This window comes from Panthera tigris, chromosome B1, assembly GCF_018350195.1.
Source record: "Panthera tigris isolate Pti1 chromosome B1, P.tigris_Pti1_mat1.1, whole genome shotgun sequence".
Classification (NCBI taxonomy): Eukaryota; Metazoa; Chordata; class Mammalia; order Carnivora; family Felidae; genus Panthera; species Panthera tigris.
The window spans coordinates 37395934-37414209 of record NC_056663.1 but is presented as its reverse complement, the minus strand read 5'-3'; the positions used below and the strand labels follow the sequence as shown (position 1 = coordinate 37414209).

Sequence of the window (18276 nt, the reverse complement as noted above, 5' to 3'; positions counted from 1 at the left end):
AGTGCATGTGAAAGGGCTTTACAAACTATAAAGTGCAGCACCAATATTAGAATCCATTCAGATCTCTTGAATTTCTCTCAAAGTTCATTCAAGATTGTTTTCTTATTCTCCTATTATTTCTATTTATAGGGATTTTCACTCCCTTAACTAGCCAGACGAATCCTTCCCTCCAGAGCTCAATGACCTTCCTATTGTGATATTTTCCTTCACTAAGGATACCCTTAGTACTGAGTCCCTGACCGGTCTCGGTTCTTCTGCATGCAGGTCAGAGTTAGTGAGCCCCCACCAAGCAATGTGCTTAGGGTTCATCCGTTGTCTCATTTAATCCTTGCAATAAATGTAGCAAAGTATCTGGATACAATGTCAATATACAAAAATCAATTGCACTTGTATATACTAGCAACAAATAAACAGCAAAAGAAATTTTAAAAACTACCATTTAAAAAATGTACATTTCAAAAATAACTGAAGTAATACATGGTCTCTGCATTGAAAACCATATTGCTTAAATTATTTAAAATGTTATTTAAATTATTTTATTAAATTATATAATTATATATATTAAATTATTATTTAAATTATTTGAAGTAATTTGTGATAAATGTGATAAAGAAAATCTAAACAAATGTAGACATAGGTCAGGTTCATGGATTAGAAGACTCAATATTCTAAAGATTTGAATTGTCTCCAAATCGGTCTATAGAATCAATATAATACCAATGAAAATTCCAGCAGCTTATATGTTGAAATGCAAATGCTATATGGTCCTATTAATAAGATGTTGGTAAAGAGGGTAAAGTTATGGTGTCAGGATGAGGGACAGAAGGACAAAGGGTATGAGGGCCAGAGGAGTTTCAGGGGTACTTTTAACACTCTTACCTTTTGCCTTGGGTTCTATGTATGTAAAATTTGTTTGAAAATCCATCAGTTTGTTCATACATGATTTGTGCATATTTCTGTATGTATATCATATACTTCAGTACAATTTTCACTTTAAAAAATTCTCACATTGACCCCAGGAGGTGGTTCTACCTCCCAATTTGCCAATGACTATACAAGGCACAGAGGGAACAAGGAACTGGTCCGATGTCATAAGGTGGATGAGAGTCAGAGAGCTATTCACAGAGGCAGAGAGGTGGATGCACAGCCCACCCTGTGTGCATTCCTTAACACCCTCTCCTGACTTTACATCTAGTCATCACTGGGGCTTTATCTCTTCACAAGCAGGGACCCTGAATCCTACTTGCCTCATGCTCCCTTTGTTGCCTGCACAGGGCTGGACATGGCAGCCCAATAGATGCTCAGTGTTATGGGCTGAAAGCTTCTGTCCCCTCAGATTCATATGTTGAAGCCCTAAGCCCCAATGTGATGGTATTTGGAGGTGGGGCCTGTGGAGGCAATTAGGTTTAGATGAGGTCATGAGGATAGGGCCTGCATGATGGGATTAGTGTTTTTTTAAAAGGAAGAGACCAGAACCTTATTTCTCCACCACATGAAGGCACAGCAAGAAGGTAGCTATCTGCAAGCCAAGAAGTGGCCTCTCACCAGATACTATATCTGCCAGCAACTTGATCTTAGACTACCCAGCCCTCTCAACTGTGAGAAATTAACATTTATTGTTCAAGCTACCTGCTTTATGGTATTTTGTTATAGCAGGTCAAACAAAGACACTCAGTAGGAAGAAGAAGGCCAGAAGCTAAATCTATAAACTTTCCAACCTACACTTTCCCTCCTTCCTTACCTTCTACTCTTTTCCTTCCTGACTCTAAAGAGTGTTCCTGAGCTTGCCTGTTCTTGACTCTGCCCCCTACTTGGCAGAGTGGTGTTACCTTTAGGATGGGGCTGGCAGGGTGGTTTCAGAAAAATGGCTTCAGCAGTGCTCCCAGAATGCAGTGCAGAGTTGGAGCAGAAGACCTGCTCCTCTCCCTCAGGCCTCTAGAGCCAGGCTATCACCAGCAGGGTGAAGTTTCCTCCACTCGCCTACTCCTGGAAAGACCCTCATGGGTGACGGGGGAGCCAGACTGGTGTGCCTCAGCTCCCACCTCTCTCTGTCCCCAGGACTTGGTCTTGACTCCTCTACTTCCATTTCAGCCTCCAAGCTCTTTCCTCCTTTCTACACTTGATCTTAGCCGAAAGGCCAAGAAGCGATCTTCCCTCCTTTCTAAAGAGAGAAACTGTCCCTGTTGGCAGAGCCCTGTGCAGAGTTCCCTCCCCAACAGAGCTGAGGTATTCTTCAGTTTCCACCTCACTGAAGAATCAGAAACTGGATGCTGTCAGGAGTCTCCTCTGAAAAGGCTGATTCCAGCCTCCCATGGCTCAAGAAGAAGGTGGCCACTGCCCAGGAAAGGCTGTGGGGAGATAGTTTACCAACATTACCATTGCCTCTGGCCAGAGGTAGGTGCCCAAGTTGAAATAGCAGAGTCAAGATCCCTTAGATGTCAATCTGGAGGACATAGTTCCTCTTAACCTCCCATTTGTTAGGTTTGGATGAAGGACTATACATACATGATCTGGAGTAATCTGTACCCCAGATGCAGAAAATGAGGTCTCAGGTTTTATATCTAGCAAGGGGCAATGCCTGGCTTTGAACCCAGACTGCCATCAACAGAGCTTTAGCCACACACACCATCTGTTTACCCCTAGTGGTACTGATGCTCTGTAGACCTTAACACCAGCCAGTGTTTCTCCTGCTCCCTTGCCCAACCTTCTCCCCACAGGCTTACCTGCTCCTCCAGACCTCATCCTAACTCTGCCCCCTGCCCCTTCCTCCTGCTTCACCTCCTCCTATACTCTGGGTTCAGTCTGTAATCCTTGTTAGTCCTTTGCAGCCCTAATCTTGGACTAACACTGTAGCCTCTCCAAGCTTCCATTCCTACCTGTAAATTGGAGCTAACAGTAGTACCTACCGCACAAAGTTTCTGTATATATGAGTGAGATTTTATTTGTAAAGGAAGTGGGACATATTTGAGAGATTAGTAAATGGCAGCTATGTTTGTCTTTTTGTTTTTTAACATATAGAACTTTGTGACTGAAAGCATTTTTGTGCTCTAATTCTAGACTCAAATTCTTCATATATTTTTCTCCAACATTGCTGTTCTCTGGGCTCTACTTCTTTTCTTTCATTATCTAAAGAACTGGGACATTTCCATTTAGGGCCTTTAGAGATTAGATATTTTTTAAACATGGGTAAACATGTATCGATTTTTTTTGTAGAAATTGTTCTTAAAGTGCTTAGAAATCACTAACAAATAGATAGTAAAGTCACTGAGGATGCCAGAGGTATCCTTGGGGCCTACCATAGAGCCTTGCCCAGAAGAACTCAGTACATTAAAGGAAAGGAGCAGATAGTCAGAAGCACAGGTATGAATAGGGGGGAGCAGACAAAACCCCTTAAGCTGGTGATGGGGTGTTTTTAGCTAGAGACATCTCCTCATTCCCCTGCATGTTCTCTGAGTCACAGCCAGCTAACAGCAGCCTGGCCCCAGGGTGTAGATGAAATCAGATACCTCTGTCTTCCCCAGAGGCATTTCTGTGGGTCTCTGGCCCTAAAATACTCTTGGGCTGAAGCATGTGATGTTGGCCTATCCTGTCTCTTGCTGTTACTGCTAGGCCCACACTTTCTGCCACCTCCTGAAACAGGAGCACCTATGGGGAGGGCTTTTCACCTGAGTCCATGGAGCGGCTAGAGGAAGAAGAGAGAGTGGGAGAATCTAAGGGATGATGTCAACTCAGTGGCTTGGAACAAGGGGAGTAAACATGAAGCAGCACAGAGGCTGGTCTGCACCATGAAATGTCCACTCTTGCACTGGATCTGGTGCATACTGAGCACTCTGTGGTACTGTGGCAAAAGAAACCTTCATAGACACCAGTCGTAGAAACAAGACTCTACCTTCTACTAGTACCTTTATATGACTCAATGTGGAAATATATATGCCTGTAAAGAGTGAGATCCCAAGAGCCCTTTCTGGTCAACAAGAGAAGTGGCTGATCCCTGGGGTCCTCCTGCCACTGTGTCCCTGAAGACTCCAATCCTGAATGCCTGAGAAGTGCTGTGCATCCAGCACAGGTCTGGGCAAAGCAGGGAAATGGCGCTTCAATTAGATCAGATCCCAGAAATCCCACTTGCCTCCTTGTTCCTGTTTTGGAGCTGCTCCAGGGCCAGGCAATAGAGCAAGGTCCTCAGTAGCTGGCAGAAAAGGTATGAGGAACAGAGAAAGAGGAGAGTTCTTGGTTTGTGTCACCAACCCTTCATCCTGTTTTCCTATCCTGGGACACACCTCTCTAGGGCCCCGCTGAGTGCAGACATTTTAAGTAGGGACCTCAACATAGCACCATTATTTTTGACCCTTGGCAGGCTTTCCTGAAACCAATTTATGCTGATGAGAGTAAGGCCTAATTCCAGGCTGCCTTGTGTCTCTCTAACAGGTTCCACATCTCTCATCAGCTTCTGAATCCATGAAGTGCAGTCAAGTGGGAGTTTATAGCTGCTGTCTCAGGGACTGTGCCCAGGGCAGGCCTTTGAACTCTGTCTTTCTCTGAAGACAGGAGGTTCCCACTGCTGTCTAATGGGGGAGGGCAGAGGCTGCTGGAGGGAAGTCCTGTGGATGCCTTTGTTCATGGACAGCTCTTTAAGATCTGTTCAAGCTGTCCTGGCCCTAGAATCAGATGGCCCTGCAACTGAGCTAACAACCTCTCTCCCAGATGTTTCTAAAAGCCATGAGAGCCTCTTGTCACTGGAGGCACTGCCTTCTCCCCAACAGATACCAACATACTAGAATGGAGAAATTGCTAGACTCTGAAGATGTAGGTTCTAAAGTCAGATCAGAGACCTAATAGCTGTGTGCTTGTGCCATGGAAGAAACCACCTCAACTTTCTGTACCATGCCATCAAAGTGGAGAAGTTTCCCCTGCTTAAAAAAACACACACACACAAAGAAAAAAGAAAAATAAAAAGCAGAGAAGGAGCTGAGAAGGCAGGTGTAAGGTGCACTAAATGCCAGACTGCTCATTTCACATGGGAGGGTTCATGTATCTGTCCCTGGTATAGAATGTGTGTCAAAACAGCAGCAGCTTTGATTTGGTCCACCCAGGCTGCCTGCCCCATATTGTTAATGATGCTATTTAGGCAGAATAATGTTGCTCTAATTTCCTAAGACAGAGGTGGACTTTTCAGCTTTTCATTCTCCTATGTGAGACTTGGCCAAACTTGGGCCTTCTTTCATCTGTTCATCTCCCAATGAACTAAATGCAGAGAGAAGTTTCATTTGATTTGTTTTTCTTTCTCCCCTTTTCCTGACCTTATATGCTACATAATCCAGAAAATGACCCAGATGGAGAAGGCACTGGCTTTGAAGCAAGAGGCAGGAGGAAAAAATAAAGAGGTACAGTATAAAATCCTTGTATCCAGCCGATCACCCTGGGGAGAAATCTTTCTCCCCTAACTCCATTCCACACATGCTCCAGATGGTGTTATGGAGTCTTCTTGAGGGCAGAGGGAAAATCCAGTGGCCCTTCAGGGTCTCTGAGCCCTCCCGTCCCTTGCCTCCTGTCCTCCACACATTTGGCATAAGCCAATGTGAGCAAGAGATCTACTTCAACACTGAATCTCTGCCTCAGGACATTCAATGATGCCACACTCATCTGTTGTACATAATTTCATTAACCAATTTTAATTTAGTCAAATTGACAATGTAGTTAGAGAACCAGAGTGACAAAGGTGGAAGTGTTTCACCCCCTCTCCCGTATTGTTTTTAGTTATGACTGTCTCTTTGTGCCAGAGTAAGCAAATAAGAGAGCAGTTGTGAGGAGGCACTTGGGTGGGTCAGCTGACTGAGCTCAGGTCATGATCTCATGGTCCATGAGTTCAAGCCTCACATAGGGCTCTAGGCTGTCAGCACAGAGCCCACTTCAGATCCTCTGTCTCTCTCTCTACCCCTCTCCCATTTATGCTCTCTCTCTCTCTCAAAAATAAATAAACATTGGGGCATGTGGGTGGCACAGCCAGTTAAGCTTTTGGTTTCAGCTCAGGTCACGATCTCACGGTTTGTGGGATTGAGCCCCACATTGGGCCCGTATTGATAGTGCAGAGCCTGCTTGGGATTCTCTCTTTCTCTCTCTCTCTCTCTCTCTCCCTCTTTCTCTGCCCCTCTCCCACTCATGCTCTCTCTCAAAATAAATAAATAAACTTAATAAATAAATAAACATTAAAACAAACAAACAAAAAAATAAAGCATTAAAAAAAAGAGAGAGGGGGCACCTGGGTGGCTCAGTCAGTTAAGCGTCCAACTTCAGCTCAGGTCATGATCTCACGGTTTGTGAGTTTGAGGCCTGCATCGGGCTCTGTGCTGACAGCTCAGAGCCTGGAGCCTGCTTCGGATTCTGTGTCTCCCTCTCTCTCTCTGTCCCTTTCCCGCTCACACACTCTCTAGATAAACGTTAAAGAGAGAGAGAGAGAGAGAGAGAGAGAGAGAGAGAGAGAGAGAGAGAGAAAGGAGAGAGACAGGGCATAGTTGTCATGCAGTATTGGCTGACTCCAAAGTTTCCCCTTCCTGATATCCTGGACATGTCTATATGAAGGGCTCATGGCCTTCTTGGATGGACATCTTAGTCTCATGCTGGCCTTCCTTCCATTGGCTGAGAGGAAGGAGATGAGGCTAACAGAAATAGAGCTCCTACTATGTTTCATGTGCCTTTACTTATATTGGGTCATGTAATTTTCACAAAAATTCTACCTAGGACACAATACATTTTATAGATGAGAAAGCAGGCTCAGAGAGGCTAAGTGACTTGCCTGATGCCATACAGCTGTTAGGTAGCAGAGTCAAACACTGCCAAAAACAATGTTTTTTCTGCTTTCCACTCCCAAACTTGCCTTAAGGGTTGACAAGCATGAAAAAACCCAAGCCTCACTTGTGGGGCTCACCTGCTCTACCGGGGCCGTAGGTTGCCATCCAGGTGAGGATGAACTTCTCTGGAGACTAAAGGCATATGGCATGAGCTGAAGTGTTTCCTGAGGAAAGACTCACTGGAGGCTGGAGATGTCACAGGACACTGCCATGGCCTTATCCTCCCTTGGTTAGTCAGGCTTCTAGAAAACACAAGGGAAGCTCCTGGGCAAGTAGAAGAAGATAGGGAATGATGTTCTGAGATCTTTGGAGCTGTGGGCAGGAGGACCCCTGGAACCCAGTTCTGAGATTGAAGAAGGTCCTTACTTGACCATATCTGACTCTCTGAGCACTGGAATGGACATCTGCCTCCTGGCTGAGAATCTCTCCCAATGTGACATCAACTCTCTGGGTGGTTAGCAGAGCTCAGCGGCACCCACAGCCTTCTCATTTTGTTCAGATTTGGTTTAAATTGGGCACATATGAGACACAAACAGCAAACTCTATTTTCATTTTGGAAAGGTGACAACTGGTCACAACTGAGACTGGCATAGTAAACCTTCACTATCACATTAGATGTGAGCTTCTCAGAGCTCTTGGAACAATGAAAAAGGCAAAAGAAAAGAAGGAAATCAAACATCTGAAGACCCCAGAAAAATAAGGAGGAATACAGGAGAGAAAAATGGAGGCTGTGGAAGTCCATTCAGTGGAAGTCCAGGGACTCCCTTGACTTGGGTGGGGAGAGACCCACAAAGACTGAGAATATCCCATTATTGACAAGGACATATGTCTTCTGGGGCAAACCTGCCTAACACTAAAGATTTGAGGATCTAATGAATTCTATTGGCCCTTCCATCTTTGTCCACAGTTAGCAGCAGGTTAATGTAAAGAGTCTGAAGTGGGAGCACCAATCCTAGTTCTGCAACTAACCAGCTGTGGGACCCTGAGCAAGTTCCTCCCCAGTCTGGGCCTCCATGCCTTCATCTGTTTAAAAAAACAAAAACAAAACAAAACAAAACAGAACAAAACAAAAAGGCTCCTGTGATTCTGTCTAGGTCTAAAGCAGTGCAAAGCAAGGTGTTACCCATGTATCTTCTTATAAATAAGTTCCTAGACTAGGAACTTTCCTCTCCTTGAGCCTTAGCTACCCTACATTTCCAGGCAGTGGGAGATCTCTGGGAACACGTGCTATCAATCAGGAGATAGGAAGGAGGAAAGAAAGTCATTCTACTAAATAATGTTATTTCTAGAAAGAAGTCTCTCCAACCCCAAATCTATTCTATTCTCCATTGCTGGATTAACTTCTTAAAACCAAGGTTTACTCTAAGCCACTGTCTACCTATTACTTGTCATTTACCACTGCCTACTAAATAACAAGCAAACTCCCAAGGGGTGCACAAGGTCCTTCTCAATCTGATTCAACCTGCTTTTGTTTCCCCACAACCTATTGTCCCCTATCTTTGCCACCCTCCCTCCATCTCTTAAAATCACACCCAGGAGTGCCTGAGTGGCTCAATAAGTTGAGTGTCTAGCTCTTATTTCAGCTCAGGTCATGATCTCACAGTTCATGGGGTCGAGCCCCACCAGGGGCTCTGTGTTGACAGCATGGAGTCTGTTTGGGATTCTCTCTCTCCCTCTCTCTCTCTCTGCCCCTCCCCTGCTCATGTTATCTCTCTCTCAAAATAAATAAATAAACAAACAAACAAATAAATATTAAAAAAATAAAATCACACCCAGATCACAGGGTGCTTCTCAACTTCTATATCTTCCATGAAGACTTTTTAGACTAGTTTAGCTTTTTATAGGGATATTTTCTAATGCATCTGTTGTCTCCCCTAATACCAAGGCTGTCTGGAACAGTCTCTGTCTCATTTGTGGGTCCTGCCAGGAGCTGGTAGAGTGCTTGATATGAACCTAGTATATGCAACTTTAAGAGAATGCAACTAAAATAGAAAAAAATGGGTCCAGGGACCTAGAGCAGGAGTTCTTGGAGGTGAGTAAAGACAGCAACTTGGGGAAGAAGGTTTTGGATGGAGTTGGAGGAGTGGATAGCATAGAATTTAAGGATCCTTTCAACTCTGATATTTTGTGTTTCTATGAAGAACACTGGACATTTCTTCAACACAGACTCTTTAGTTTCCTGATAAATCTTGGAGCCTTGGGTTTGGAGGTCCTGTCTGTAGCAAGAGCTACCCACTCCAAGCCAGTGCAATGCCTCTGAGCAGGGCAGTTGCAGACCCATGGAGGGGAGAAGTGCAGGCAGCTGGGAGCAGACAGCTCCCTTAAGTGGAGCACTGCCTTTTTAGTGCAGGTGGAGGCTGCGGCTCTGCCTGGTGGCTTTTGCTTTCCCCACCTGCCTGCAGTTCAGTTTGCCTGCTGGTGCCACTGTGGTATTGGGGCTGGAGGAGGTTGTCTCCTCAAGATGTGAGCACAGTCTAATCCTACCCAGCCTCCTCCACATGTGCACTGCTGAGATGCACTTCAATGGGAAAGAGAAGAAGAGAGATGAAGCTAGAATGTCTGAAGGTTGCAATAAATATGGGAGGTTCTCTGAGTGCTTAAAGGGTCCTTCTGAAATCCTCTGGCCTCTGACCTTGCTGCTGAGGTGGCCAGGGCAGATCCAGCACAGGCATCCTCCAGACACTCCGGTCAGACTGCCTCTTAGTGATCAGCAGAAGGTAAAGAGCAACCTCAGGGCTCATTCCCCCAGACTTCCATCCCTTGACAAGCTCAGTTAATTCCCCATTGTTTCTGCCTCCCTAGCTGTGTGGTGGCTTCTGTTCTCAGGGTTTTTTTCATTATCTTCATGGATAAGAGGGTGGGAGGGAAGGAACCAAGGTTGGGGGATCCATCAGGTTCCAGGCCAGCTTGTGTTGGTACTGTATTCCCCTTCCAACCTCTGCTTGGGAGACCAAATGTATGTTATCAGTGACTCAGAGAACCTTCTGTCAAGGTCACTCTGTTCTGCCTGATGCTATCTCTGCTGTCTGACATGAGAACTGATTCTGTTCTCCACCTCCTACCAGCCTCAGTGCAATCCTGGGCACTGGATGAGCCAACAAAGAGTGCCCCATCTGTTGGCTGGAGATCATGTAGAGTCTCGCTATACCAGGACAGAAAGTCTTTAAGTTTCTGCTTCCCTAGCTGGTCGGTTCCTGTGTGGTATAACCCTTTCTCTCCCTGAAGCTTCCTTGAAAGCTGAGAGAGAACCAGCCTTGAAAGTTCCCCTGTTATTCCTTCTTTTCTTGCCTGCCTGGGTTTTCAAACTCTGTGGCCCTTGGGCACCACAGGGAGATCTGAGAAGGATCTGAGAAGGAAGGGCCACTGTAGACCTTACCATTACCCTCAGCCATTTGAGTCTGAACCTTAAGTGAATTCAGAACCTGGTGCTCTACATGTGAGGCATGGCATATTTTCCTTTCAAGGGATTTATAATCTAGGCAGGGAGGAAGGATAGAGAAGCTAAATACTAATACATGGGAACAGATGCTCAATGGGTGTGACAGTACATATTGCAAATTTAAGGAAAAGGGAGCCAATAGGGGGGCGGTCTTTCTCCCATAGCTGATGTCCTTTATTCCCTCTAGACCAAGCAGGTGCAGCCCCTCAGTAGTGAGCATACCCCTCGTGTCTCCTCCTATTGAGCCAGGACACACTCACCTATTGCTCACCACCCCACCATCTAGAGTTATTGGAGTTCCTGGGGAAAGGTGCTGGCAAACCCAAGCTTTGTTTCACTGCCTCCTTAGCTTTCTCTTGCCTCCTTCCCTTGCATGCCTATACTCAATTCTCTCTTCAGCAGGAATATAATGTTCAGCTGCTTTACACCCACTCTCTGAATGCTGCCAGCGAATAATGACTAAGGTGGTGGGTGGAAGTACAGCAAGTTGAGACCAATTTAGCAGTCCAGGATGCCAGGAGGAGGGTGATTTAGCAGCAAATGGCTTTGCAACTGCAAGGAGAGTGAAGATGCCCCCAAAGCCAACAGGCCAATGAGCCAAGTGCACAGCCCCACCCTGGTGCCTCAGGCAGGGATTGCCTCAGCCACCTGGCAGTCTATGCATTGCAGTTACATTCATGCAAAGGACAGGGTCTGTCCTTCAACATCAATTGATTTCCAGAACAATGCCCATCTTCACCCCTGATCTCAACTCCACTTTGACACTTTTGAGGGGTCTGTGTCCTTGTGTACCCCTTAGTCTGAGAGTCTCACCTAGATTTATCCCTCTTCTGGTGGATGCTATGGCCTGGGAACTTCTGCAGCTCTGAAGGGCTGATGGCAATTCAAAAGACTGCTCTGGGCATGGCAGAAATTGAGGTTCTGTGGCATCAAGGAGGGGTGCTGCCAAGTACACTTTAGATAATGCCATGGAGAGACCAACCCAAGTAGACACAGGTGTGGATCTTCCAGGTCCTGCCATCTGGGAATGTCTGAGGATTCATGCTATGGGATGTGACTGTGAGTGTGGATATCAGAGGAGAGCATGTCTCAGTGGGAGAGACGAATGAATGAATTTGGGGTGTGTGTGTGTGTGTGTGTGTGTGTGCGTGTGTGTGTGTGTGTGTCTGCCTGCTAGCAGTCATCCTTAAGGCAGTTATCTTCTCCCACAGTGATTAACTGACTTGGAAGCAATTCTGTGGGTGATCTGTATAGGGCAGCTCCTTACTGCCTCTGTTCCAGGTACTGGACAAAACCCACATCACGTCTGTTTAGACACCAATTTTGCTTGTCACTTAATAAGAAAAATCACCACTCTACTGGATTGATTAGAACAATTAGTTTTAGCTGATAGCTAACACACATACACCCTCACATTCTGTCTGCCATCAGGCCTAATGATAGGGTGGTAATAGCCTTGGACTGGGGGTCAGGAAAACTGAGTTCAAATCCCAGCATTCCACTTAAAATTTTGGGTGAGCTCCTTCACCTCTGATCAGCTCATTGAGTTTTCCCATATGTCCAACTGTGGAAGATATCTTCTTACAGGGTTGATGATGATTATACTAACAACACCATCACCAGCAACATTAATATCCCTTTTCAAGTGGACAGTCCTGTACAAATAAAAAGAGCTGTTAAAATTATTATTATAGGAAGCCTAGGGATGATGATAGGCCGTCAAGTAGAAGTTGATGTCTGTCAGGAAGCAACAGAGTAACAGAAGCAGGATGGAGATTGCAGACACAGGGACAGCTTTGCCAAACGGCAGTTAGCCTGAAGCTCAATGCGACCATGCTTGATTTTTGACACATCCCCACCCACTTCTCTAAATACTTGGAGAAGGGGATCCAAAGTGATTCTGCACACTCATTTTGCTGAAGGCAGTTGTTAGAGGTGAGTTACCTCATATCTTTCATTTCCCAGCTCTGTCTGCTCTCAGTGTCTTCCTGAGTTGCATGGAAGGAGGAAACAGGCTCCCACCAGGATTCCCCTTGGGAATAAAAGCTCCATCTCCTCAGGTCTCAGCTTGCATCTTGAAACTATAACCTTGCTGCTGCTATGTCTACTCTTTTTACACATTCCTGAAGCTCAACTTCAAGGTTTAGTTCATGACCACCTCTTCCCTGGTGTCTTTGAGATCACCTCCCTCATGCTGTGCAGCTGCCATGTTCAAAGTTAGTACAATCCAATTTTCAATGTACTTGTCATTGATTCATGTGTTCTGGTTCTTCTTTTCAATTTTCATCACAATTTTTATTCTCAAGGCATTATTGAAACATTTCTTAAAATCCCCCAACTCCCTGGTACCTTGCATGGATAAAATCTTTAATAAATAGTGAAATGCAGTTTTAGGAAAACTAAAATAATCTCAGACCTCTGAGAAGGCATGTGGCAACCTTTGAGAAATAATAGGGTTGTGTAAAGGGTATGGGAAGGGAGTCACCAGACTGTAATCATGTGACCTTGGACAAATCATGACCAGATTACTTACCCAAACATGGTAGCAATTCACACTCCCAACAGCAGCTTATGAGTGTCTATTTTAGATCAGTGGTTTTCAAACTGTAGCAGCATAAAGATCTATTCAAAAGCTACCTCTGAGTCCTACCACTTAAATTACCTAAAGATTCCCCAGACAGCTAGATACTACTTTGTTGGCAAACCCCTAGAAACACCCCATCATTGCCCTGGAACCACTGTCCTCCTGGGGTTCCAAATGCACAATTTTAAAACCTCAATTCTAGACCCTAGCAACTCCCGCTTATATATATTTGTGGGTTGACTGAACCTGACATAGAGTGCCTATGTTGGAAGGGTGGCTGGGAGCTAGATTTTCCTTAGGTTTCCAAACTGGAGTCAGGAACTGAGATGGAGGAGCCCTGTCTAGGCAGCGGCCCTGAAGGAGGTGACCCAATAATAAAGGCAGGAAAGCAGAGGCCACACCAACGAAGTGTGTCCATGCAGTAACCTGCTATTGGAAAAATGCTCCCTGCCAATGGTCTCTGACAGTTCTTTTCCTTCCCATTACTTTATTAAACAAGCATTTATTAAGGGCCTAATCAAAGTAGCCACAAACTATACTCTGAGTTAGGCATTCACGACACTATCTCTGCCTCTAAGAACTTAGCAGGCTCTTCAGGGCCAGTGAGTAAATGCCAGGATAGCATGGAAGAACTCAGAGGAAGCCATGTGACCCAGAGAAACTCAGGGAAAGGAGAGGGGAAGTTTTCTTGAAGGTGTTTATTCTCATGGTTAAAACCAGAATTGCAAGTGGGAGCTTGTTAGGTGGAGGTAGAGGGAGAGGGACAGGGCAAGAATATTTTGCAGAGAGGAAACATGTATTTCTATTTTTAAAGCAGAAGAATATGGAAAGAGCCAGGGCAGGGGTGCCTGAGTGGCTCAGTTGGTTAAGCGTCTGACTGAGGCTCAGGTCATGATCTTGTGGTCTGTGAGTTCAAGCCCCATGTCGTGCTCTGTGCTGACAGCTCAGACCCTAGAGCCTGCTTCAGATTCTGTATCTCCCTTTCTCTCTGCCCCTTCCCCACTCATGCTCTCTGTCTCAAAAATAAACAAACATTAAAAAAAAAAAGTAAAAAAAAAAAAAATAGCCAGGGCTGAGCTGAGCAGAGTTCAATTCCTTGCTCCTCCATTTTCTACCCTAGCTACGTTATTAATTTCCTGGTCTAATAATCATACACCCTGCAGGGCTGTGCTGAGGATTAAATGAGATAATGCATAACAAGTACTGTGCACATAGTATACTCAGTGAATGTTAACTATTGCCCATTACACCGACTATAAGCTGGTTAACCATAGGTTTGCCTTCATTACCTTATTCATCTTCGTAGCCTCACTGCCTGGCCCAAAGCCTTGCATTTTGTAGGTATCCAATGAATATTTATTAAGTGAATGCTGAATAAGTACAAAGGCATATAAATAAATTTTCAGGATTAGAAAGCCATTTTTTATATGGCTGGAGCCCATCTACCTCTTTGTCCAGACAGACAGACATAGGCAAACGCATGGCTTCTCAAGACTGCATGGCAAATCTTTCCCTCACATACTCCCAAAGCATTGGGTCTCCCAAAACACACCTTTGACAGCAACTATTTCACACACATCTACTGTGGCACACACAGACAGGAGGCTCCTCCTGCAGACACAAATGCACATGCTGGATTGTTAAAGCAGGTTTTACTTCATGAAGTGCACAGAGGCTGCCATAAATGTTAAATAACAACCATCTCAAATGTCCCATCCTCCTTCTTGCTCTCACATAGACACTTTTGAGAGACAACCTTTTTTTCTCCACCTGGGTTTTTTCTCGCCTCATGAAGAGTGAATGTCCACACTCACATCTTCTCAGCTGAGAGTTTATCCTTTGACTTCCTAACTTTGCTCCCATTAGCAGTGGACCTCAGGGAAATCCCTGCCCCTCTCATGCCTCAGTTTCTTCACTGGTAAAACAGAGAATTAACAATGCCTCATGCCAACCTGGTAGTTACATTGTGAGGATAAAGGAGATAACAAATGAGATAACGTCTGTGATGTGCAGAAAGCACCTCAGAAGAAAGGCACTGGATAAATATAAGGTGTAAATGCCACACCTGATTAGTGTGTATGCCTCTGCCCACAGATTTCCACCCACACACTCTGCTCTTCTCCACCCTTGAACACAAACACCCTTCCTGCCTGTAAATGCAGTCTCAAATACCCATTTTCATGTATGTACAAATATATACACACTTTCAACACCTGTATTTTCTGCAGAATGCCCACAGAAAATTATTTTTGAACTTAGAGGAAGCTCAGGTTACAAACTCTACCTCCTACCTACAGAATCACTTCAAGGGTACCTGGTGCTGGAAGAATTGCCAAGCAGACGGCTCACCTCTCTGTGGCTGGGCTGCTCAGCTCCCATGACTGCAATTAGGCTGCACTACCAGCAGAGCAGGAGACCTTTATCTGGTACAGCTCTTGCCAAGAGCTCTCCAGAACTCAATGCCTCCACACTAGTTTGCCAGCATCCAAGACCTAAGATCAGGGCTGATGGTTGCAGGAGGGTGTGGATGGAATGGGAGAGGAGGGACCCAGGAACTTTAGATGCTTAGATCCCTAACACTCTTTGTTCCTGGGGAACTGAGTGCTCTGAAGCTAACAAGTCTCAAGCACTTTCCTAGGCCTGACATACTTGTGGGTGAGAAGAACACTCATTTTCTCCACAGTTTACTCCTTTCCACTCGGAGCACGAAGGAGAAAGCTCACCTGGCTTGTGGTGTTTTGGTGCCTGTTGCTGCTGAGTTGTATGCTCTGAAAGATGGAGTTCAGTATGTTGAAGGGTGTGGTGGGGGGTGTAGGGAGTGGGGGGCTGGCTGCCTATGGTGGGTGAAAAAAAGAAGTGAATGTAGTATGTGTGGGTGTGGAACTGTGCGTGTGTTAATTTGGCTAAATGGCAACTCAAGGACTGATCCTGGTGACCCACAACTCCAGGGTGCCACTTACCTTCATTCATTAACCCCCTCTCTACCCACCTAAGCCCCTGTGACATATTCCTTCAGTGAAACATTACAAACCTAACTGTATCGCATCCCTGCCACCCTGTGAGTGCAGACACAGCCCATCTCCATAGTTCCAGAAGTCAAAGTGCAGTGACCGGACCCCAGCTGTCAGACCCTCTGTCTAGGACCTGGCCCCCTCAGGGCTCACGCACACTCCCCTTTTCCTCATCTCAGACATCACTTAACATCCATCAAGATCAGATTCGGGGCTTGGAGTAGATAAAACCAGTCTCCGGGAGACCGAGACAAAGACAGAGGACAGACGCAGCATCCTTTTCTCCAGACTGGGACCAGAACAGCAGCACCCACCCCGGCAGAGGGAGAGACCCTGACAGTTACATGCAGAGACAAAGACACCTAGACAGAATCTGACATAGACAAAGACCGACGGACGCACGGACGCACTGGCACGCCGTGGGGAGTGCAGTTTCCCTGGGAGCCCTGGTGCGGGTGCCGCGGCTGCAGACACTTCTCAGGAGCGACCCCTCGTCCACCGCACCTTACCTGCCCCGTTGAGCCTCGGACTGACTTGAGAATTTTTTTTCAGTGTGTTTCGCAGTGTGTTCCCGGTTGTCTTAGCAGAGCTGCCGGCCGAGCGGGTCCCGCGGCGCCGCCACAACTCGCGGCTCTGGCTAGCTGGACCAGGCGGGCAGAGAAAGTTTCGGCCTCCCCGCGCGTCCACCGCCCGCCAGCTCTCCGCGCGCCGGCCACCGCGCGGGGTCCCGGAGCCGAAGGCGGGGCGGGGCGGGGCGGAGCGGAGTGGGGCGGGGCCAGCGCCGGCACCGCTCATTGGCTGGGGCGGGGCCTGCAGCCTCTCACTTGCGGCTCGGCGGCCTTTGTTCACCGCTGACAGCTGGGGCTGCTCTAGACCTCTGGGCTCCTTGGCGTCCGCCGTCCGCCGTCCCCCATCTCTCAGCTCTCACTTCCAGCAGACCCCGCCGGGCGGCCCTGAGTCTTTCTCTCCACCCACCCCTCCACCCCGCCCTTCCCTTTCTCCTACTGTTCTATATTGTTCTTTTCCCTTCATTTTTTTTTCCCTTTTATTGTGTGCACTCCGTTCTTATTCCTTCCGGTTTCCTTTATCCATTCCTTCGCTTTCTCCTTTTTCCCGTATTCCTCTCCTTCTTTATCACCCCTTCTAGTTACTCGCCAGTTTCCTTTCTCCAGCACGGTCTCCCTACAGCAACCCCCAAATCCCGCAAAAAGGTTGGATTTCTAGGTTCAAAGAGGGACCCGCAGCTTTGGTGAAGGGCATTGCTTCACCCTGCTAGGACTATAGACTGGAGGCCGGAGCACTGGCACTCCCACTCCTAAGACATTTCAAAGGCAAACTTTTTCAGCTTCCTCGCGGGGACTCGGTTTCAGGTGATAGCTGAGGCCTATTTCAAGTTTATAGCTTTAATTCTCACCCAGTGCATTTTTAACGCTATCATTTTCTCTACCACTCCCACTTTTAACTTCTAGCAATTGAGCTAGGAAGGAAACCCAATTTACAAGCTTTGGTAGGACAAAAGACCAGTTAAATGGGGTGCTGGGTGTGGCATGAAGCTCTGATCCTGAGAGTTCACCCAGGCTAATCCGCTAAAACCACGAATAGCTCTACCCAGGGAATGCCATCTTCAGCCAAAAGAGGTGTGTATGTGTGGAGGAGGGAAGATGGAGATGGCTAATCTCTGTTATAAGTAGAGTGGGGAAAGACAGCCCTAACAGAAGCAACATCATTTTGTTTCAGCCACCCCACTGCTCAAAACTTTGTAAGAGATCCTTACTACTTCTGAAAACCCCTACTCTCAATCCCAGGCTTCCTGGAAGGCAATACAACATAGAGTTTAAGAGCACAGACAGGCTCTGCTAATTGTCTTCTCTGCATCCCTGAGCTAGAGCATTAACTTCCTTATATCTCAGTTTTTTTTGTTTTTGTTTTTGTTTTTTTGTTTTTTGTTTTTTGCGTTTATGAAATGGGGGTAACAATTCCTGGAATGTAAACTTTCTGAGGGCAGGGACTTGTTCTCTTTTGTTCTTTTGGTCTGCTCTGTTTACAGATGTATCCTCAATACCTAAAACTTGGGTAGCATATAGTAGTCATTCAATAACTGCTTGTTAAATGAACCAATTCCTAGTTCATAGGTTTGCTATGAGGATTAAATAAGAATCCTTGGCATGTGATAAGTACATACACATGGTAGCTATTACAAATAACATTACAACTTTTTTGAATCAACTCCAAAGGCTATTCAGCCTTCTCTAAACATCACCTCTTCTTTTTCACCTCTGTGTATACTTGTCACTCAGTCTGAGAAGTCTTTCTCTACTTGTCAGAATTTGAGACCTAAAACACAATCCTTATTTATCCCTTCTTCTATCATCTCAGTCAAAATGACAGTTCCTTTCT

General features: G+C 46.0%; 1 protein-coding gene across 1 annotated transcript in view; it reads right to left on the bottom strand.

The window, feature by feature from the left end:
* LZTS1 (leucine zipper tumor suppressor 1) overlaps nucleotides 1-16550 on the bottom strand; it is a 49938-nt gene extending 33388 nt beyond the window's left edge. The window contains exon 1 of the mRNA XM_007093871.3: nucleotides 16389-16550. The gene's annotated coding sequence lies outside the window, so the exon portion shown is untranslated. The remainder of the gene's footprint in view (nucleotides 1-16388) is intronic.
* Nucleotides 16551-18276: the final 1726 nt, after the last annotated feature.